A 23,508-nucleotide genomic window follows, 5' to 3' on the forward strand; every position below is an offset into this window, starting at 1 on the left:
ATGTGACCAATAGTGATTGGAGAGGTTTTTTGCTTAAGGCAGAACCTGTGTAAGTTTTCCTTCAGGTGGCACGGATGGAGCCATTTTGAAGGGCCGATGGGAGGAAAGAATAAGTGTCTTCTCTCCCTGTCCTTGTGACATCCCTCTTATTTAATCACATAGTTGCACACAGGAGGACTTTGATGGAGAGGAGATTCCAGTAGAGAAGAACCCCAAGATCTTGCCGATCCTAATTCCTGTAACTGAGGTGTGTGTTTCCTATGAGTGTAGCACTGGGAATCCAGGTGACAGGCACTTTGCTCATGCAGAGAACTGACAGGAAGTTCCCACATCCCACCAGGGAGGGACATTTATGTGTAAATCACAGAGAATCTAGAGATTCAGAGAGGTGGAGTAGGGCCTCCAATATCTCAGGTGGGTCAGGGTCCCTCTGGGCCCTGGGCCTTACTTATTCAAGGTCAATCAGACCCAAGACTTGACCAGCTAAAAATCTGTGCCAAGGAGTGTTCACATCCTTGTGTCCAAGGAGAGGACAGGTGGTCAAGAGCACAGCAGCGAATGGACATGATCTTTACATCTGTGTGGGTGATTTTGCTGGCAAGCTTGTGGCGTGGCTGGGGCTAAATTTCGGAGTACACTTAGAGACCACAACTTGGCCTTTTGAGAATGAATTTCATTTTTGAAAGACTGAATCTGTCTTTCAAGATTGGGGTTGAGTGACCAAAGCATGCTAGTGTTTGGAAGCAAAAAGAATCTACACTTTAGAGACTTGTCTTCCATTGTCGCCTTTAACTCTGAAGAGGACTCTGCTGAGGGAGGTTTAGAGACGTTGCGAGTGATGAGCCCTGAAGATGCATGTTCCAGAGGCAGCGATCATTTGCCAAAGTGCTGTGCACATAGTCCATGAACAACAACCCAGAGTGCATTTGTAATCATTTGTGAATGTGGATGTAAGGTTGCATAATTTCTGGTATGTTTTTAAAACAGTGGTCTATCTATGTTTATTTTATTTTATTTATTTATTTTCGGCCTCGTCTATGTTTATGAACAAAAATACAAAATGGAATATCTGAGGCAATTGTTCTGAAGTTCTTTCTTCCTGTTAAGAAGTATCTTGATTATCTGAAATTCTTCCTAAGTTGGACTGCATTCTCTGGGGTTTGGGATCAACAATTACCATGCTGCAGAAGGTGGCATTGATGGTAAGAAAACCTTCTTCTTAAGGACCTGAAGCTCTGAATCTAGGTCGGGCCACTCAAATGTTCACATGAGGAACAGTTTGCTGTGCATATTGTGCAGAGCACATAAATGGTGCCTAAGGGACAGGGGCAGGTGAGCGGTGCATGAAGAACTTTTTTGGCTGACGGGTACATTCGCTATCTTGCTTGTTATGATGGTTTCACTGGTGTATACATACTTTAATTATGTTGAAAATGTTTGTATTTTCTATTTTAAATTGGACTGTCTTTGTATTAATGAATTTTCAGAGTTCTTGACACATTCTATTCTTTGCCAGATGTGTATCAAGTATATACACAAGTTCTTTCTTTATCTGATATGTGACTCACAAAAATTTTCTCCCAGTTTGTAGATTGCTCTCTCTGCCTCTTCCTGCTCACGGTATCTCTCCCTCTTTCTCTCTCTCAAAATAAATGATTAACTTTGAAAAATCATGTAAATCTACCACAACTGATTATCCTCATTGCATCCAATTGTACCAAAATGCTGCAGGCTTCCACTGCAGTGCTGGGTAGGGGGCATGGACCTTGCACCTCAGCCTTGTGTGCTGTGAGGTGCTCACAACCCTTTGTCACCGGAAGACAAAAACAGAAGGAGATGCAGCAGGAAATGATTGTGGTGAAGACAAGAAAGAAGTGTGGCTGTGCACCGGTAAACTGACAACAACCGTGCTTGTTCTTGTGAGAAAGTTCTGGGATCTGGGCCAATGTTGTTTGTAGACTACAGACTTTCTGGGAACTGAGCTGTGAGGTGCATAGGAATCATCCTTTCTTCTCTTTACTATGTCATTTCTAATAAAGTGTTACAGATATTTTTAAATTCATGAGAGGGAGGACATGGGTTGAAAAAAAGTGTCAAATTATAAAACAGAGACAAGAAATGCATAAAGAAGCAGACATTGTCAAAAGGCAAACTGCAAAACCTTTGAGGCTTTGAGCTCCAAAAGATGCAGAAATAGACTCCATCTGTGGATGAGAAAAGATACAAATTCATATCGTAACGGGGCACGGACACAGGTAGGATGACAGCTTGTAGCCAGTTTTAGATGATTGTAAATCATGTTGGGGCGCCCGGTGGCTCAGTGCGTTAGATGTCTTGATTTTAAATTTAAAGTCTTGATTTTGGCCCAGGTGATGATCTGATGGGTTGTGAGTTCAAGCCCTGTGTTGGGCTCTGCACCCTACAACCTGGAGACTGTTTGAGATTCTTTCTCTCCCTCTCTCTGCCCCTTCCTGCTCATGCTCTCTTTCTCTCTCTCTGAAAATAAATGAGTAAACTTAAAAAAAATCATGTAAATCTACCATGACGGATTATCCTAAATGCATCCAATTGTACTAAAGTGCTGCAATTTTTCAGCTTTATTGAATTTTAATTTACATAAAATAAAATTCATCTCCTTTCAGTAGATTTAATCATCAATTGAAAAATATATCCAATAAGTCTTGATATTTCCCACTAGCCTATATATGTGTATGTTGTCATAACATATATTCATTTTATTTTATCTTTTATCTTTTGATCCCTTCCCAGGTTTCACCAATCCCCTCAACCTGGGAACCATCAACCTGTTCTCTGTAACTATGAGCTTGTCTTGTTTTTTTCTTTTTTACATTCCATATATAAGGGAGATGGTGGAGTACTTGTTTTTCTCTGTCTGACTTATTTCACTGAGCATAATTCCCTTGACATCCATCCATGCTGTTGCAAATGGCAAGATTTGGGTTTTTTTTAATGGATGACTAATATCCAATTGTGTATATATGCCATGATTTCTCGGTCCATTTATCCATCACTGGACATTAGATTGTTTCCATATCCTGGCTATTGTAGATAATGCTGCAATAAACATGGGAATGCAGATAACTTTTCCAGTGAGTGTTTTTTCCTTGGGATAAATACCCAGAAGTGGCATTACTGAATCATATGATCATTTTTTTAAAACAGTTTTTAATAAAATTCTTAATACTTATTTACTTTTGAGTCAGAGAGAGACAGAGCTAGAGCAGGGGTTTGGTAGAGAAAGAGAGAGACACAGAATCCCAAGCAGGCTCCAGGCTCTGAGATGTCAGCACAGAACCTGATTTGGTGCTCGAACTCATGAACTGTGAGATCATGACCTGAGGTGAAGTTGGATGCTCAACTGACGGAGCCACGCAGGAGCCCCTCATTTTTTTTAGAGAGAGATAGAAAGGGAGAGGGACAGAGGGAGAGAGATTAAGAGAGAGAGGGAGAGAGAGAGAATCTTAAGGAGACTCCATGCTCAGCGTGTAGCCTATGTGGGATTCAATCCCACGACTCTGGGATCATGACCAGAGCGAATATCAAGAGTCCAACACTCAATCAATTGAGCCACCCGGGTGCTCTTTTTCTTTCATTTTTTTTAGTATCAAGGGATTTTATAATAACTTTGGAGAAATGTCAGTAATTTATGACTATAATTCTGTAATGTCTTATTTTAGAATATAAAAACTTCACTGGATTCTAAGCTAAGCTTTTAAACTTTAAAGTTAAATTATATTGTTCTCAATCATGTCTTAACCCCTGACAGGATGGTTGCACACAGGAAATAGAAAAAGACACTTGGTCTTTCCACACAGATCGCTTTTGTACCCTTTTGTACCCTTTTGTACCCTACAAGGATGAGTTGCTTGTGTAACCTGCCTAGCTGGCTTCTTAATGGGAGAAGAAAAGTTCCATTCTGAATATAAATGGAGGAGGGGAATCTCCTACTGAGATGCCCCAAAGACAGATTTTGTGTTACTTGCTGCATTGCTCTTATGAAGAATAGCTCAGAATTCTCTTTGTAAACTACAATATTTTGTTTACCCTTCTGTAGGCTACTTAGCTACAAAAAGTAATAGTAAGAAGCTCCAGGAAATCCTGGAAAGTACTTGGGCATTTCCCAAGTATTGCAAGAGAACTTCAGGCTTTCTATAGACTTCAAATAGGCTTCTCCAAAAGGGTCTTCTATAGAGTTCCTGGGAGTGCATCAGTCACTTATGGGAGGGGACCGTGGGGCAACAGAGGAGGGGTGTGTGTGAGGGGAAATGGGGGGCCCTATAGGGAAGCAGCTGGATTACCTCCTAATGCTGTGGATTTTGTTTCCTGATGTCCCAGGGCTTAGAAACCAAGATGGCAGAGATTCACAGTTGAGACTTATCTTAGTGGGTAAGATTGGAGCAGGGAAAAGTGCCATGGGCAACAGCACCCTTGGAGAGAAAGTGTTTCCTTCTAACACTGCCACAACATCTGCCACCAAGACCTGTAAGAAAGGGAGCAGCAGGTGGCAGGTAAGAGAAATTTTGTCATGGATACACCAGGCATTTTTGACACCGAGGCACAGGATGCTGACACCTGCAAAGAGTTTACTCGCTACATCATCCTGACCTCCCCAGGACCTCACACCCTGCCCCTGATGGGACAGCTGGTCCCGTACATGCAGGAAGAGCACAAGGCCATGGAAAAGATCCAGTAAATATTTGGACTCAGAGCTAGGAGATACATGATTCTCTTTTTCACCCGGAAAGATGACTTGGATGGCATCAATTTCCATGATCACTTAGAGGAAGCACCCGAAGGCATCCGAGGGCTGGAGGGCTAGTTCCGTGATCACTACTGCATGTACAAGAATGGTGCGACAGGAGCTGAGCAGGAGGCCCAGAGAAGCCAGCTCCTGGCCCTGGTCTAGCGCATTGTGGCCTAGAATGAAGGACGATGCTACACTAAGAAGATGTACCAAAAGGCCAAAGAGGAGATTCAGAAACAAATCCAAGAGATGCAAGAATTTTATGGAGCACAGCTAGAGAGACAGAGAGTGCAGGTAAGAGAGGAGTTTGGAGAAAAAATCAGGAAGCTGGAGGATAAACTGGAGCGGCAGAAATGAAAGGAACAAATGGAGAGAATTGGCAGGGAAAGAGGCTTTCTATGCCCTAAAGCAGCAGAACGCCAGATATGAAGGTGAGACTCATTGCAGGAACCTTGAATTGATCATGGAAGCACTGCAGATAGTTTTTCCTGTTTTCTCTCACCTGTTTATGTAAGATTTACCTGAATGAAAAATATCCCTATTTCCTGCATATTTCCCGCTGGCCCTGCCCACTGTCTGCCACCCCCCCCCCAACCCAGCCCCCGCACCCCTGAACTCATTCACCAACCTTGGAGCACTCTCGCTTCTGTCTCTCAGACTCTCAGGACTAAGGGGTATAATCAGATTCAGTGTTGGAGATTGGTAGATGTTTGATTGACTTAACAGGGGATGGACGAATTCTCAATTTGTGGAACTCCAGAGTAGAAGGTATAAAGGTGGCCCCAAACTTTGTCTATTTATCCCGAGAAAAATCTGGTTTCTTTCTAGATTGGTGGATCTTCTCCCTCTGTTGCTTCTACTCACTTATTTTTCCTTTAGGACACAGTGATCACCTTCCCCCTATGATTTGTTAGAAAGATTTGTTCTTCGTGTTGGGTAATCTATCGGTGGAGATGTTTATAGAATTCTTTCCAGATGAATGGACATTTATGTAGTAAGAGTTTTACAGAAGCATTCAAATTGTTCCTTATCAGCTGTCTACTGAAGGACAAAGAGTTTTTTGGAAAATAGACCTCTAAGAACTCAACTAAGTGAAATGCCAGAAAGAGCAGTTGAAAGACGGAGATTCAACACAGAAGAGAACAACTGTTTGCTGTATTCAGATGTATGATAGCAACTCTTTGACCTGAATGCAATATATTTGTGAATAACCAGTTCTCTTCTTTTCATGTGAAACTAACTGTTGCCACTTCACCTCCATCACCTCAGACCTTCATTACTTACACCGCCTCGCAGTTGAATTGTTTGCTTGTTATTAAAATAAAAATCTTCTCTTCTCTCATATTTCTATAAGATTGGAGTCCACTTTTTCTTGGAAAATAACTTTCCTGTTTTTTTATTACTTAATTTAAAATTAGTTAATTATTTACTTTGAGAGCAAGAGAGAGAGAGAGCATGAACAGGGGAGAGGCAGAGAGAGAAAGAATCCCAAGCAGACTCCACACATCAGTGCAGAACCCGATGCAGGGCTCAAACCTATGAGCTGTGAGATCATGACCTGAGCCGAAACCAAGAGTCAGATGCTCAATGGACTGAGCCACTCAGGTGACCCCCTTTGTTATTTCTTCTAAGAACACTGAATTTTACTTTGGTAAAAGTTCAAGATGATTTTGGAGCTAGTTTTGGTTTACCCTCTGCACATCTCTCCTCCTTTTGCTTGGAAATTTCCAGCCACATTCTCAACCCCTCTGCCAGTCAAACACTACCTTTTCCTTGGATTGATTAATTATTCACTGATAGATGTTATGTGTAACCAAGGCTTCAGAGACCTTTCTGGTTTTCCTGGAACAAAAATTGTCTTTAATATATGTATAACAATAAGAGGTGTCTCTACCCCTTTTCTACTTTTCTCCTGGGTACTTCTCACATTATCCATTCTAAGGTTTCCCAAAGCACATTTCCATGTTCTATCAATAAGTCCCGGTGTAGACTGAACTTTTAATTAATCTCAAGCATTAGAGAAGCACAACACAAAGAAGCTCACAATCCTTTTAGAAATAGTCACTTAGGAGAAGGGGCCAAGATGGCAGAGTTTTGGAAGTTTTCTGCTTCTGTCATGCCTGAATTTCAGCTAGGTCAGCACCAAAGCATTTTTAACACCTAAAAAATGTATCTGAGGATTAACACAACAATCTTCATAACTTGAGCCACAGAACTTCACAGGTATGCAGCATGGAGAGGTGAACTGGTGGAGAGAGAAGGCTCAGATGTTAGGGAACTATTTTTGCTTGTGGAAAGAGGATTGAGACGGGGGGAGAGTACAGGAAAAATTCTTCCTGGAAGCAGCTGGAGAGAAAGGGAAAGAGTGGAAACACACATAAGGGACTGAACAAGAAAGAGAGAAAGGAGAAAGAAGAAAGTTCAATGCCACTCTATAAACAGGGGAGCACAGAGTTGGAAGTTATACAGCTCAATGCCTGGTGGTGTTCTGGTGGGAAGGGCAAATCCCCAAGAATAGACAGCAAGGTCCAAGGGTGAGGGGTCTCTGGCCACATGGGGAGAGGTGGTTCCCCAGTTAAGAGGACATTTGGTAGAGGCTATGCAGCTTCTGCACAGGCAAAGACCTCAGCAGACCCTAGAGAACAGCCGTTTGCTGGTGTTGAGCAAGGGTGTTAGGAAGCAGTGAAACCTGATGCCAGATGTGTGGTGTGATTTACCATAATCTCTTACATGCTGCTGCTACAAGATTGCATGATTTTTTTCTGGGAATGTTGGCACCTGGCCATAGTCTCTGGGCTTCAGCAGCAACATGGTCATGCAAATTTTCCTGGGGGCAAGGGCAGCCAGCACCCAAGCAAGTCTTGGCAAGACACTCCCTGAGGGGGTCAGAGTTTGTCCAAGCCACAGGGCCCTCAGAAATGAGGGGTTTGGAATCACAGCTTCATCTGACATAAAATTCAGAAGGGAGGTACCACCTGGCAGGCTGATGACTTGGTTCTGGATAGTGTAGAGGCAGGGAGTGGACAGAAGCCAGGGACAAAGGAGGGGTGCATGATTGCCAGTCAGTGAGAGCACAGAGTTCTGATTCTAGAGACTGGGTAGGTAGGTGATACCATTTACATCTCTCCCACCCATGTGCATTCATGGATACAGGCGCCACAATGATCTACCCCAGTAATCTAAGCAGTGCCGTCTAGTGTAAACGGAGCCGTCACACCAAGCCCTATCCAACTGTGCCAACCAAACTCTAGAGGAACATGAGTCTCTCCGCCACCTTAGTTTACAGACTATAGATTTCTCCATAGTTTGACTTCTAGTGGAAACTGGATATAATTTCATTCATATTTCATTCTGTTCGCTAGTCCATCCATTCATTCTTTTTTCTTCTCCTTTTCTTATACTTGAATATAGAAAGAGAAAAAATTTATTTTTATTTTCTGAGTTTATAAAAAATATTTTTCTTTAAATTATATCTACTGTATTTTTTTACTTTCTTGTAAAATTTTTTATTCCATTTTACTTTCAGCATTTCACTCTATTCTATTTTATTGTATTCGTTTTTGTAATTATCAAACATTTTCTTTTTATTCTCTTTTCCCCCATTTCTTTCCCTTTTTTCTCTATTCTATCGAGTTTCTTTCAACAACCAGACCAGAACACACCTAGGATCTAGCATCTTTTATTTGATTTTTTTTGTGTTCTTTTAAATTTTTAACTTTTAATCTTTATTTTTTTATTATTTCTTTTTCATCCAAAATGAAGAAATGAAGGAATTCACTCCAAAAGAAAGAACAGGAGGAAATGCTTCAGACAAATAAGCAAAATATTTCAACCAGAATTTAGAGTCTGGATAATATAAATATTACCTGGTATTGAAAAAGCATACAATCCCTTTCCATGGAGATTAAAAAAAAAAAAGTAAAATTTGTCAGCACAAAATTAAAAATGCTAGAACTGAGATGCAATCTCAAATGGATGCCAAGGTGGCAAGGATGGATGAAGCAGAGCAGCGAATTAATGATGCAGAGAACAAACCTATGGAGAATAATGATTCAGGAAAAAAAGAGGGAAACTAAGGCAAAAGAGCATGATATAAGATTTAGAGAACTCAGTGACTCATTAAAAAGGAATCGCATCTGAATAATAGGGGTCCCAGAAAATGAAGAGAGATAAAACAGAGAAGAAGTTTTATGTGAGGAAATCATAGCAGAAAACTTTTCTACCCTGAGGAAAGACACAGACATCAAAATCCAGCAAACACAGAGAACTCCCATTAGATTCAACAAAAAACAACTATCAACAAGTCGCTTCATAGTCTAATTCACAAAATAAACAGACAAGAAAAGAATTATGAAAGCAGTAAGGGAAAAAGTCCTTAACCTACAACGGAAGCCAGATCAGGTTCTCAGCAGATCTATTAGAAATTGGCAGGACAGAAAGGAGTGGCAGGATATACTCAAAGTGCTGAATTGGAAAAATATGCAGCTGAAAATTCGTTATCCAGCAAGGTTGTCATTCAAATTAGAAGGAGAGATAAAGAGTTTCCCAGACAAAGGAAAACTAAAGAAGTTTGTGACCAATAATAGCCTAGAAAAAAATTTTGAGGACTCTCTCAGGGAAGAAAAGATGAACCAAGATAAAAAAAGACCAAAAGCAATAAAGACTAGAAAGGACCATAGAAATCCACCAGAGACTCAAACTCTACAGGCAACACAATGGTAATAAATTCATATCTTTCAGTACTCACTCTAAATGTCGATGGACTAAGTGCTGCAATCAAAAGACATTGGGTAACAGAATCTGTAAGAAAAGAAGATCCATCTATAGGCTGTTTACAAGAGACCCATTTTAGACTGAAAGACACTTTCAGATTGAAAGTAAAGGGATGGAGAAATCATGCTAATGGTCGCCAAAAGAAAGTCAGAGTAGCCATACTTAGACAATTTAGATTTTAAAATAAAGACTATAACAAGAGATAAGGAGAGGCATTATATTTTAATTAAGGGGTCTATCTACCAAGAAGACCTAACAATTGTAAACATTTATGACCCAACATGTAAGAACCTAAATATATAAATCAATAAATCACAAACATAAACTCATTGACAATAATACCATAATAGTAGGGGACTTCAACACCCCACTTACAACAATGGACAGATCATTTAAGTAGAAAATTAACAAGGAAACAATGGCTTTGGATGACACATTGGACCAGATACACTTAACAAATATATTCAGAACATTTCATCATAAAGCAGCATTCTTCTCAAGTGCACATGGAACAATCTCCAGAATAAATTACATAGTGGGACACAGCAAGTACAAAAATATCAAGATCATATCACATATGATCACATATTTTCAGACCACAGCACTATGAAACTCAAAATCAACCACAAGGAAAAATTTGGAAAGATAACACATAGTTGGAGAGTAAATAACATCCTACTAAAGAATGAATGGGATAACTGAGAAGTTAAAGAGAAAAATTAAAAAGTACATGGAAGCCAATGAAAATGATAACACTACAGCCCAGATCCTCTGGGATGCAACAAAGGCGATCATAAGGGGAGAATATAGCAATCCAGGCCTTCTTAATGGAGGAAGAAAGGTCTCAGATACACAACCTAAACTTACACCATAAAATACCCAGGAATAAACCTAACCAAAGAGGTAAAAATCTATACACAGAAAGCTTATAAAAGACATTGAAGGGGCGCCTGGGTGGCGCAGTCGGTTAAGCGTCCGACTTCAGCCAGGTCACGATCTCGCGGTCCGTGAGTTCGAGCCCCGCGTCGGGCTCTGGGCTGATGGCCCGGAGCCTGGAGCCTGTTTCCAATTCTGTGTCTCCCTCTCTCTCTGCCCCTCCCCCGTTCATGCTGTGTCTCTCTCTGTCCCAAAAATAAATAAAAAACGTTGAAAAAAAAAAATAAAATAAAAGACATTGAAGAAGACACACAAAAAAAGAAAAATATTGCATGCTCATGGATTGGAAGAACAAATATTATTAAAATGTCGATACTACCCAAAGCAATCTACATATCCAATGCAATCTCTATCAAAATAACACCAGAATTCTTCACAGAGCTTATAATATTATATATAACATTAAACAGAGCTAGAACAAACAATCCTAAAATTTTATGGAACCAGAAAAGACCTCGAGTAGCCAAAAAAATCCTGAAAAAGAAAACCAAAGCTGGAGACATCACTACTGCAGCCTTCAAGATGTATTGCAAAGCACTGATCACCATGACAGTATGGTACTGGCACAGAAACAGACCCTTATATCAATGGAACAGAATAGAGGACCCAGAAATGGACCCATAAACATATGGCCAACTAATCTTTGACAAAGCAGAAAAGAATATCCAATGGAATAAAGATAGTCTCTTCAGCAAATGGTGTTCGGAAAACTGGACATGCAGAAGAATGAATCTGGACCTCTTTATTTCTTTCTTTCTTTCTTTCTTTTTAAAATTATTTTATGTTTATTTATTTTTGACAGAGAGAGAGAGAGAGAGAGAGAGAGAGAGCATGAGCAGGGGAGGGACAGAGAGAGAGGGAGACACAGAATCTGAAACAGGCTCCAGGCTCTGAGCTGTCAGCACAGAGCCCGACGCGGGACTCGAACTCACAGACCGCGAGATCATGACCTGAGCCGAAGTAGGACACTCAACCGACTGAGCCACCCAGTTGCCCCTCATCTGGACCACTTTCTTATACCATACACAAAATAAACTCAAACTGGATGAAAGACCTAAACATAAGACAGGAAGCCATCAAAATCCTAGAGGAGAAAGCAGGAAAAACCTCTTTGGTCCTGGTCACAGGAACTTCCTACTCAACATGTCTCAGCAAAACTAAAAGGCAATTGATGGAATGGGAGAAGATATTTGCAAATGACATCTCAAATAAAGGGTTAGATTCCAAAATCTATAAAGAACTTATCAAACTCAACACCCCAAAAAAACAATCCAGTGAAGAAATGGGCAAAAGACATGACTAGACGCTTTTCAAAAAACACGTCCAGATAGCTAACAGACACATGAAAAAATGCTGAACATCACTCATCATCAGGGAAATACAAATCAAAACCACAATGAGAACCCAAGAAGGAAGAAAATATTGAAAAAAAAACCCCAAATGAATGTAGCGCTCATGTCAATGGACTAACAATAACTACTCTCATATATTCAGTTTGAACCCAAGAATAGAAGAATGAAAACTTGAGTGCATAATGACCACAAATAAAAAAAAAACTGATGAAAAACCTTAACTTTGAAATCCAAAAATCATGATCAACCTTAAGGAGGAAATGCAAAGAGAGAGAACTCAGGCACTTTATAGTAAAACTACTGAAACACCAAAGAAAACGAAAAATTTTTAATCAACCAGAGGAGGGGAAAAGACATTATATATAGGGGACCGATATAAGAATGACAGCTGCTTTCTTATCAGAAAGAATGTGAGCCAGAAAACATTGGAATATGTTTGAAATGCTGAAGAGAAAGAAAAGATCAGCCTAGAATTCTTTATTCAGCAAAACTCTCTCTCAAGCATAAAGATTAAAAAAATACATTTGAAGACAATGAAAACCAGAATTTGTCCCACTAGGGCTTGCATAAACAAAATGTTAAATAAATTCTTCAGGCCAAAACAGAATGATGCTAGAAAAAACTTGGATCAACAGGAAAGAACAAAGTTTCCTGGAAATTTAAAATATGAAGAAAATATGAAAAGACTACTATTTTGATGATTGCTTAGTTTCTTAAAAATGAAATGGACTAAGGATGCCTGGGTGGCTCAGTTGGTTAAGCATCCAACTCTTGGTTTTGGCTCAGGCCATGATCTCACAGTTCGTGAGTTCGAGCCATGAGTTGGCCTCTGTGCTGACAGCTTGGAGCTTGGAGCTTGCTTCAGATTCTGTGTCTCCCTCTCTGCCCCTCCCCCACTCACGTTCTCTCTCTCTCTCTCTCTCTCTCTCTCTCTCTCTCTCTCCTCTCTCTCTCTCTCCAAAAATAAAATAAACATTAAAAAAAATGAAATACCCTGAGAACAGCATTGCCCATTTGTCTCCCAGGGCAGAAGGCAGGCAGAGTCCTTGATAAATACTACATATGGTGGTTCATAGAATAGGAGAATGATACATGCAACACATTCCCTTCTCTCGAGTTTTAAGAGTTCATATCTATTCATCAATTCATTAACATTCATTGATTGTTTTACTTCAGGGTAGATTTTATACCATAATACTACAATGAGAGTCTAGGGACGCCTGGGTGGCTCAGTCAATTGAGCGACTGACTTTTGATTTTGGCTCAGGTCATGATCACACCATTGGTGGGCTGGAGACCCACATCGGGCTCTACGCTGACAGCTTGGAGCCTACTTGGGATTCTCTCTCTCCCTTTCTTTCTGCCCCTCCCCTGTTTGTGCTCACTCTCCCTTTCCTCCGTTTCAAAGTAAATAAATAAACAAAACAACAACAAAAGAGTACGCTGAGAATTTAGAGATAAGTAAAACAAAGTCCCTTTGGAGACTGGCTTCACTCAGCATAAAAACTTTGAGAATCATCCATGTGGTGTGTGTCCATAGCTTGTCTTCTTTAATTGCTGACTAGGATTCCATCTTATGGATGCACCACAGTTTATCACTTCTTTTTTATTTAGTCTTATGCCCATAATTGATTGCTCTTATCTCATTGCATTGGCTAAAACGTCTATCACGATGTTGAATAGTAAAGGATGGACATGGCTTGCTTTGTTCCTAAATATATCTTCAGTGATTCCCAGTTAAGTAAGGGAGATACTGGATTACAGTAGTATACAATTTGTATTTGTGTGTGTATAAATATTTTAAACAAGTATTCTCCACTTTTTATAAAAGTTTTTAAAATTTATTTTGAGAAAGAGAGAGAGAGAGGGAGAGCGAGCATGTGTGAGCAGGGGAGTGGCAGAGAGAGGAAGAGAGAATCCCAAGCAGGCTCCACACTGTCCCAAAGAGTCAGATGCGCTGCTCAATCCCAAGAACTGTGAGATCATGACCTGAGCCGAAATTGAGTCAGACGTTTAGACCAACTGACCCACCCAGGTGCCCCTGTCCACTCTTTTCTTGAGTGAATAGCTATTATATTATTTATCATGAATAGCTATTAAATTTTGTCAAAGGCTTTCACAAATCATCTATGGAAATAACCTTATGATTATTTTTCCTTAAGTCTATTGATAAGGTGAATGACATTAATAGATTTTCCAATAACGAATCAATTTTTCATTTATGTTTAAGAATGTGGTGTTGGAGTCTATTTGCTAGTATTTTATTTGGTTTTTTTGTTTTGATACTCATGAGAGATATTGGTTTATAGTTTCATCTTTTTGTATGGTCTTTATCAAGCTTAGGTATCAATGCTATATTTCTTTTGAAAGAGCAGTTAGGGAAATTTCCGTTCATTTCCAATGTTCTGCAACAATTTAAAGAGCACTGGGACATCTGGATGTTGAAGGTTCAGAAGAATTCCCATGCAAAACCATCTGGCCCTGGTGTTAACTTTGTGGTATGGTTCCTGGATGGCTTTCCCTATCTCTTCCATGTAAATTGGTCTATGATTTCACCTTCATCACTCTAGTGGACAGTATTGGTAATCTGTATTTCCCTAGGAAATTATCCATTTCATCTAGGTCTTCATATTTATTTGTACAGAAGTCTTAAATTTTAAAAATTTCTTCTAAGGGATACAGGAGTGCTGATGCATAGGGGCACTTGTACCCCAATATTTATAGCAGCACTCTCAACAATAGCCAAATTATGGAAAGAGCCTAAATGTCCATCAACTGATGAATGGATAAAGAAATTGTGATTTATATATACAATGGAATACTACCTGGCAATGAGAAAGAATGAAATATGGCCTTTTGTAGCAACGTGTATGGAACTGGAGAGTGTGATGCTAAGTGAAATAAGCCATACAGAGAAAGACAGATACCATATGGTTTCACTCTTATGTGGATCCTGAGAAACTTAACAGAAACCCATGGGGGAGGGGAAGGAAAAAAAAGAGGTTAGAGTGGGAGAGAGTCAAAGCATAAGAGACTCTTCAAAACTGAGAACAAACTGAGGGTTGATGGGGCTGGGAGGGGGGGAGGGTGGGTGATGGGTATTGAGGAGGGCACCTTTTGGGATGAGCACTGGGTGTTGTATGGAAACCAACTTGACAATAAATTTCATATTAAATAAAAAAAATTTCTTCTAATTCAATGGCCATAACCTCTTATCATATTGAAAATTTTATTTGTGGTCCTTTCCCCTTTTCTTCTCAAAAAAAATAATTAGTAGTTTAATTTTTTTTGACAAGCCTGAATTTTAATTTGTTAATTAGGCCTAGTGTGTTTTCCTCCCTACTACATTAATTTTTGTTTTTATCTTTATTATTTCCATACTTTCCTTTGGTTTACTTCCTTTTAGTTTTCACAGGTATTTTTGAGGTGGGAATTGAATTTATTATTTTTCATTCTTTTATTCTTATTGGAGAAGTCTTGGGTGCAATGAATTTTCTCCCCTCATTTCTTTATTTTCAAAAATGTTTATTTATTTATTCATTTATTTTAAAGTTTACTTATTTATATTGAGAGAGATAGAGACAGTATGAACGGGGGAGGGGCAGAGAGAGAGGGAGAATCCCAAGTAGGCTCCACTGTCAGATCGGAGCTGGTTCCAAAACTGTGACATCATCACCTAAGCTGAAACCAAGAGTACGACACTGAACCAACGGAGCCACCTAGGTGCCCCAATGCTTGTTTATTTTTGAGAGAGATAGAGACAGTGTAAGTGGGAGAGGTACAGAGAGAGGAGGGATCAAAACCGGGCTCTGCGCTGACAGAAGAGAGCCCTATGCGGGCCTTGAACAGTGAGATCATGACCTGAGCCAAAGTCGGACCCTCAACTAACTGAGTCACCCACGCGCCCCTCCCCTCATTTCTTTAAATGAATCCTATAGCTGTTTGCTATTTAGTGTTTTCATGATCATCATCTTTAAGAAATTCTAAAGTGTCAGTTTATAATTTTTTTCCACAAAACTTTTTTCCTAAAAGTTAATTTCCAGATTACCTTTCAAAAGTGATTTCTGGTTTTATTGCACTGTTGTTTGCAATACTTCTACTTTATGGAACTCACTGAGGTTTGGTAATGATCAAGTTTTGTGAATGTTCTATGAGTGCCTGCAAAAAGAGTGTGTTCTCTGCTATTATAGAGAAGAGAGTAAATTCTCAATATATCCATGAGATCTAATTTCTTCATTATGTTGTTTACTCTTCTAGCTCTTATTATTTTTTTTTTCTTTTTTGGCTACTCGGCTTGTTTTTTGTTTGTTTGTTTTTTGTTTTTATTTTTTTAGTACTTATTCATTTTTGAGAGAGAGAGAGACCAAATGTGAGCAGGAGAGGGGCAGAGAGAGAGGGACACGCAGAATCTGAAACGGACTCCAGGCTCTGAGCTGTCAGCACATAGCCCAATAAAGGGCTCAAACTCACAAGCTGTGAGACCATGACCTGAGCCAAAGTCAGATGCTTAACCAACTGAGCCACCCAGGCTCCCCTACTTGGTTTGTTTTGTACTGAGAATGGTGTATTAAAATCTATTATTAGGGCATTTTAAGTCCTATATGCTCATATTTTCTGTAACTTTTTCGTCAGTAAAAATAGTTCCTGTGCTCCGTGGTGTGCATATTTTCTTAAGCATTATATCTCTGATAGACATTTGTGAGAAAGGACACTGAGATAGGGAAATTTTAATTCTATTTTTAATTCCTTTTGATATAATAGTTGCTTTGTAGGAAAAATACTTTGAGCAAGCTTATGGAAATTAGTCCCCTAAGACCTTAAGTCAATTGATTCTTGTGGAGCAGTGTGGAGTACATGGGAACAGCCTACATAGCAAAATTAAACATAGACTACATTTAATATAGAGAGAAAATGTAAAAACCTTAATTTTTCTAGTCTTTCCTCGGTCTTACCCATTACTTCCAGAGAAAAACCATAACGAAATGTTTCATGTTGTTTAAAGAAGTCCAATGTGATCTGTCAAAGAGAACCTTTAGACAGAGTTCAGTCTATTTAAGTGACTTTGAGAGTCATGCCCCCCACCACCCTGCCATCACATTCCTTCAGTGGGAGTGCCTACGTAACATGGGGGTTTGTTGAGAAGGATGGGATCCCATCCTCTACCTGTTGAATGGCGTCCCCTGTTTCTCAGTGTGGCTGATCTGGCAGTGATTCTCATTCAGTCCTGGAATACCAGCTGGAGTATGTTGGGCTGCACGTAAGGGAAACATCACTAAAGTGGCTTAACAAACAAAAGGTTAAAATTTTATACAAAAGTTGGTGATGAAACTCTCCAAAGAACTTGATAACTTGATTTTTGTCTCCTTACCTTCTCCGCCATTTTTTGCAAGTGACTTTTGTCTCAAAGAAGCAAGATGACTGCTTCACCTCTGCCTTACAGATGGAAAGAAGATAGAAACAATAAGGAAGGCAGGGACTCCTGGGTGGTTCAGTCAGTTAAGTGCCCAACTCTTGATTTTGGCTTAGGTCATGATCTCATGGTTCCTGAGATCAAGCCCAGATTTGGGCTCTGGGCTGACTGTGCAAAGCCTGCTTGAGGTTTTCTCTCTCCCTCTTTCTCTCCCCCTCCTCTGCTCTCTCTCTCTCTGTCTCAAAATAAACTTAAAAGAAAGAAACAAAAAGGAAAACAGAATGTCACTTGTATTACAAAAGCAAAGCAAGCCCAGAAATCCCCAGGACTTTGGCTTCTATCTCTTGATCATGTGGTTACCACAGCTGCAAGAAACACTGTGTGATTTAGTATTTCACATGATACACCACTTTTATCAACACAGCTGTAGTTTTGTTAGTAAGGAACAAAGGCCAGGTGGATAACACGCAGATGACAAGCAACATGTGCTATGTGTCCCTTGGGTGAATTTTCTCTACACCTTGCTGCACAGCTACGTCATTCTCACCCTCAAGGTGAATTCCCTTGACAATCTCCCAACCAAATTTTCATACAATTCTTAATGCTTCTTCATTTCACACATTCTCTATATTTTCTGAAGCATTAGCATGCATCAGAGCCAGTGGGAAGGCTTGTTAAAGTACAAAGTTTCTGATTCAGTAAGCTCTCAGTGGAGCCTGAGAATCTGCATTCTCAGCAAACTCACAGGTGTTGTGGATGCTGCTTGTCTGGGACTATCCCTTCAGAGTGACTGCCCAGGAGAAAATAATCCTGTGATTGAAAGGGAAAATGTTACCAGCTGGATTCAGAGTACTGAAGACTCCTTTCCAAGATTCTCAAGTGTACATGCAAAGAACTAAATCAAATAAGGCAAAATACCAGAATTCTATCAAAAGTCTATGACTCCCTAGTAAAGAGGAAGTAGAGACCAGAGCAGGAACTGGAGTCCAAAGTTAGAAGACTTTATTCTTCTCCCTGAATGGAACAGAGCTAGTCGTACATCCTGGGACTATCTGACAACCAGATTTACTGTCTGAGAAGGTGACTCAGTTGGGACCTGCCAGAAATAATTTCTTTGGTGTGCATACAGAATGGAATAAGTATCCAAAAGTGTGGGTCACGTCTGGTCCCAGCAAGCTAAAAGGGAGAAAGTACCATCTGCTTCCTGTTTTTGAAAAATAAAATATAATAGGAAAAAGTGGTCTACTGGACGTCAGACTGTCCTAACATTCTCACATTCTGAAACAGATCAATCACTCTGCCTTTCATGAGGAGATCATTTATGAAGGACTCACAGCAGAGTTTCTACTTCCTGGGTGGTGGAGTTGGAGGGATTGGCATTTCCTCCTCTGAGCCAGAGAGAGGAGAGTCAGCTCTTGGTGCAGTAATGTTGTTGCTGCTTGTGGGACCCCTCCCTGTGACTTTCATAAAAATGCTAATGGGGAACCTCTGTGGCTCAGTTGGTTAAGCATCTGACTCCTGGGTTCATTTGGCTTAGGTGATGATCAAGGTTTTGTGATCCTGCTTGGAATTCTGTCTCTCCCTCTCTCTCTGCCCCTCTCTCACTCTCTCTCTCAAAATAAGTACGTAAACTTAAAAAAATGGTTAATATATGTTGTTATTGTGGAAACCAGTTAAAGAGCTGAAGAACTACATCAAATGGGGTGAAATGGGACAATGCATATGATTGAGAAAGTAGAGGAAAGCCTAAAGAAGTGAGCTCAGAAAATTCCCAGAAAGAGCGTGAAGGCTTTTGGCCTCTCTAGGCTATGGAAATGTATCTTGAGCCAAGTTTCACTAAATCTCCAAGGAGTAGGGTGAAGAAACATTTACAGATGCCTCATGTATGCCAGGAATTTGGTGCACAACATTGAACAGGGAAGAGTTTTCTGCCACCCACTACTGTGGTAGTAACTGTCAATATCCTAAGACACAAGTGACTAAAATACGAGATAATAAATTAGTACTTTGTCCCAGGCACACCCAGCATTAAATAGGTACTAGTCTTATTTGATTTCTTGGATGAGATAGGGAATGTTTCCATAAGAACAGATATAAGGTGAATCCTTACCTATGAATTATTCAGCTGTGCCAAATCCCCTGTTGTCACCGTGACAACACTCACTGTCCCTCAAGGTCCCTTCTCGGCATCACAGGGAAGGAACCTAGAATGACATTCCATATCATCCCTTCTCCTGTAGGTCCAGGTTAAAGTTCACTAATGCAAGACGCTCCCTCGTGATTTGGAACATGTACGGGATGGAGTACCATTCTCTGGAAACTTTTGCAAACACACAGGTTTTATGCTTCATCACTGATGGCCATGAGAACTGCTGGTTTCAGAGCCCCAGTTAGCTTCTCAAACCCCTGCATTCCCAGCCTTCCCATGCTTGGGCAACTCTCTCATTTCCTAGATTAAAAGTCCTTCCTTCCTTCCTTCCTTCCTTCCTTCCTTCCTTCCTTCCTTCCTTCCTTCCTTCTTCCCTCCCTCCCTCCCTCCCTCCATCCCTTTCTTTCTTTCTTTCTTTCAAGCAGGCTTCACGCCCAGTGCAGAACCTAACATGGGGCTTGAACTCACAATCGTAAGATCAAGCTCTGAGCTGAGATCAAGAGTCAGATGCTTAACTGACTGAGCCATCCAGGTGTCCCTACATTTTACTTTTGGTACCTAGATTATGTTTTCCTAATCAAATACTCTGTTTAAGTGGTGGGAGCTGATATGTTTCTGTAAACAATCAAAGCAAAATAAAGTCAGGATCCAGCACTGGGAAAGAGCATGATTCAGTAATTCTGGGGCATACAGTATGAGATTGAAGCTGGAGCCTTACGCAGGGATCTCCATTGTGAAAGATTGGTGCCAAATATCTGTTAAAATTCTCATCGGACAGGCTCAAATGATTTTGAAATCCCCCTACCTCTAATTTAATTGTGTGCCTTGAATTTACAACATCTCTTCATAGATTTGGGAATATTTTAAGACATACTAAAAATGTTATTTGGCCAGTGTCTTATATCATACTTCTCGTATGGTTCTAAAGAAAAATACTTGAAAGTTTTCAAATTTTATATCAATTAATCTTTGATATTATTAAAAAGATCTTGTCTTTTTTTCTTTTTAAGCTTTTATTTAAATTCTAGTTATTTAACATATATGGTAAAATTGGCTTCAGGTATCAAATTTAGTGATTCATCACTTACATATAACACCCAGTGCTCATCATAAGTGCCCTCCTTATTACCCATTACCACCTAGCCCATCCCCCACCCACCTCCTTCCATCAACCCTCAGTTTATTCTTTACAGTTTAGAGTCTTTATGGTTTGCTTCCTCGTCTCTTTTTTCCTTCTCATATGTTCATCTGTTTTGTTTCTTAAATCCCACATGTGAGTGAAATCACATGGTATTTGTCTTTCTTTGATTGACTTATTTTGCTTAGCATAATATACTCTAACTCCACCCATGTCGTTGCAAATGGCAAAATGTCATTCATTTTGATCGCTGAGTATTATTCCCTTGTACATATATACACCACATCTTCTTTATCCATTCATCAGTCGGTGGACATTTGGGCTCTTTCCATAGTTGGCTATTGTTGATAGTGCTGCTATAAACATCAGGGTGCATGTGCCCCTTCAAATCTGTATTTTTGTATCCTTGGTTAATACCTGGTAGTGCAATTGCTGGATCATACAGTAGTTCTACTTTTAATGTTTGTTTGTTTAAATTTACATCCAAGTTAGTTAGCATATAGTGCAATAATAATAATAATGAATCCAGTGATTCATTCCCTACATATAACACCCAGCGCTCATCCCAACAAGTGTCCTCCTTAATGCCCGTTACCCATTTAGCCCATCTTCCCACTCATAACCCTCCAGCAACCCTCAGTTTGTTCTCTATATTTAAGAGTCTCTTATATTTGGTCTCCATCCCTGTTTTTACATTATTTTTGCTTCCCTTCCGTTATGTTCATCTGTTTTGTATCTTAAGTTCCACATAGGAGTGAAGTCATATGATATTTGTCTTTCTCTGATTGACTAATTTTGTTTAGCATAATACACTCTAGTTCCATCCATGTTGTTTCAAATGGCAAAATTTCATTCTTTTTGATTCCAAGCAATATTCCATTTTATATATACAATGGGGAATAAGTTTAAGAATTCTCTGAGCAGAAAGCCGCCACAGGGCGAAAGCACTCAGCGTAGAATGAAGCATAGAGTAGAAGCTGCTTCCACAGGATGAAAGCGTCCAAGAACAGCTAGAGGTGGAAAGCTGCCACAGCAGGGCAAAAGCCCCAGGATTTATCATTAGGTAAACAAAATGTAAAGCGGAAAGCCTTTACAGGACAAAAGCTCCCAGAGCTAATCAGCGAGAAAAATGTGTTGTTAACCCTGAGGTAGCATGCTCTATCTGACTTAGCCGCTAGAAAGGTTAAGATAAACAGACACGGTGTCTGGTGCCTGCAGTAAACAGCCCTATGCTTGACACTGGGATTTTGTTTTATATTGACCCAAACCCCTAACACTGCATACTTTCGAAACCCCCTTTCTCTCACACACATGAATTAATGATCACTATTTTATTGTCTCTTTCTGCATGTCCATAACGTTTGTAAGCCTTCTGATCCTAATAAATACAGAGCAAGGACCCTTACTCAGGTCTCTTGTCTCATCCTGGACATTAGCCTCTCTCATATTCAATTCTGCATCAGCTCTCTTGCTGGACAAGAGAGAACTCCAGACTCAAAGTCTGTGACAATATACCACATCTTCTTTATCCATTCATCTATTGATGGGCATTTGGGCTCTTTTCATACTTTAGCTATTATCAATAGCACTACTATAAACATTAGGGTGCTTGTGCCCCTTTGAAACAGCACACCTGTATCCTTTGGATAAATACCTAGTAGTGCAATTGCTGGGCCGTAGGGTAGTTTTATTTTTAATTTTTTTAGGAACTTCCATACTGTTTTCCAGAGTGGCTGCACCAGTTTTCATTCCCACCAGTAGTGTCAAAGGGTTCCTTTTGCTCTGCATCTTTGCTAACATCTGTCATTGCCTGCGTTGTTAATTTTCCATGGTGACTGGTGTGAGGTGGTATCTCATTGTGGTTTTGATTTGTATTTCCTGATGATGAATGCTGTTGAGCATTTTTTTTTCATATGTCTGTTAGCCATCTGGATGTCTTCTTTTAAAAAGTGTCTATTCATGTCTTTTGCCCATTTCTTCACTGGATTATTTGATTTTTGGGGTGTTGAGTTTGATAAGTTCTTTATAGATTTTGGATATTAACCCTTTATCTGAGATGTCATTTGCAAATATCTTCTCCCATTCCATTGGTTGCCTTTTAGTTTTGCTGATTGTTTCTTTTGCTGTGCAGACAGTTTATCTTGATGAGGTCCCAATAGTTCATTTATGCTTTTGTTTTCCTTGCTTCTGGAGACATGTTGAGTAAGAAGTTGCTGCCACCAAGGTCAAAGATGTTTTTGCCTTATTTTTAATGTTTAAAGATAAAGATAAGATAAAAATAACATTTTAAGATAAAGAAATAGAAGATATGAACAGACATTTTTCCAAAGAAGAAATACAGATGGATAACAGACACTTGAAAAGATGCTCAGCATCACTCATCATCATATGGGAAATACAAATCAAAACCACCATGAGATACCACCTCATACCTGTGAGAACGACTAAAATTAACAAGTCAGAAAGCAACAGATATTTGTAAGGATGTGGAGAAAGGGGAACTCTCTTGCACCGTTGGTGGGAATGCAAACTGGTACAGCCACTCTGGAAAACAATTATAGAGGTTCCTCAAAAAGGTCTTCTCTTCCATGGGCAATTGTTTGGTGCCTTAATGGAAGGTCTTTCATATTTTGGTAATTTAAAAATCTTAGGCTTTTCCTAAAATTTTCCAACAAAACTTACCGTAGCCAAAGTAGTAATTTCTTTAACCATCTCTCAAACTAAAGCATTTTTCTTTTTTGTGCAATAATCAAAGCTGCTTTAAAGTGGCCCAAGTTAAAAGCTCAGATCCTGTTAAAAATTATTTAGAATTGTTTTGTTGGGCATTTGATTCTGGCTCAGTTACTAGTTTTGTCCATTTTGTTTTTGATTGTTGAGAGGAAATGTTTCATCAAAATTCCTATGTGTATCCTGAAAACGTCTCTAACCACTTTGTTTCTGGCTTTGTTGTACTACAACAAAGTGCAATTGCTGCTCATCATGAAT

General features: G+C 39.7%; 1 pseudogene across 1 annotated transcript in view; it reads left to right on the forward strand.

Moving 5' to 3' along the window:
• The first annotated feature begins 4,286 nt into the window (after positions 1 to 4,286).
• LOC144614375 (GTPase IMAP family member 4 pseudogene) overlaps positions 4,287 to 23,508 on the forward strand; it is a 67,262-nt pseudogene continuing 48,040 nt past the window's right edge. Inside the window, exon 1 of the transcript XR_014135870.1 lies at positions 4,287 to 5,913. The product of XR_014135870.1 is annotated as a GTPase IMAP family member 4 pseudogene (transcript). The remainder of the gene's footprint in view (positions 5,914 to 23,508) is intronic.

Source organism: Panthera onca, chromosome A2, assembly GCF_046562875.1.
Source record: "Panthera onca isolate mPanOnc1 chromosome A2, mPanOnc1 haplotype 2, whole genome shotgun sequence".
NCBI classification, from domain to species: domain Eukaryota; kingdom Metazoa; phylum Chordata; class Mammalia; order Carnivora; family Felidae; genus Panthera; species Panthera onca.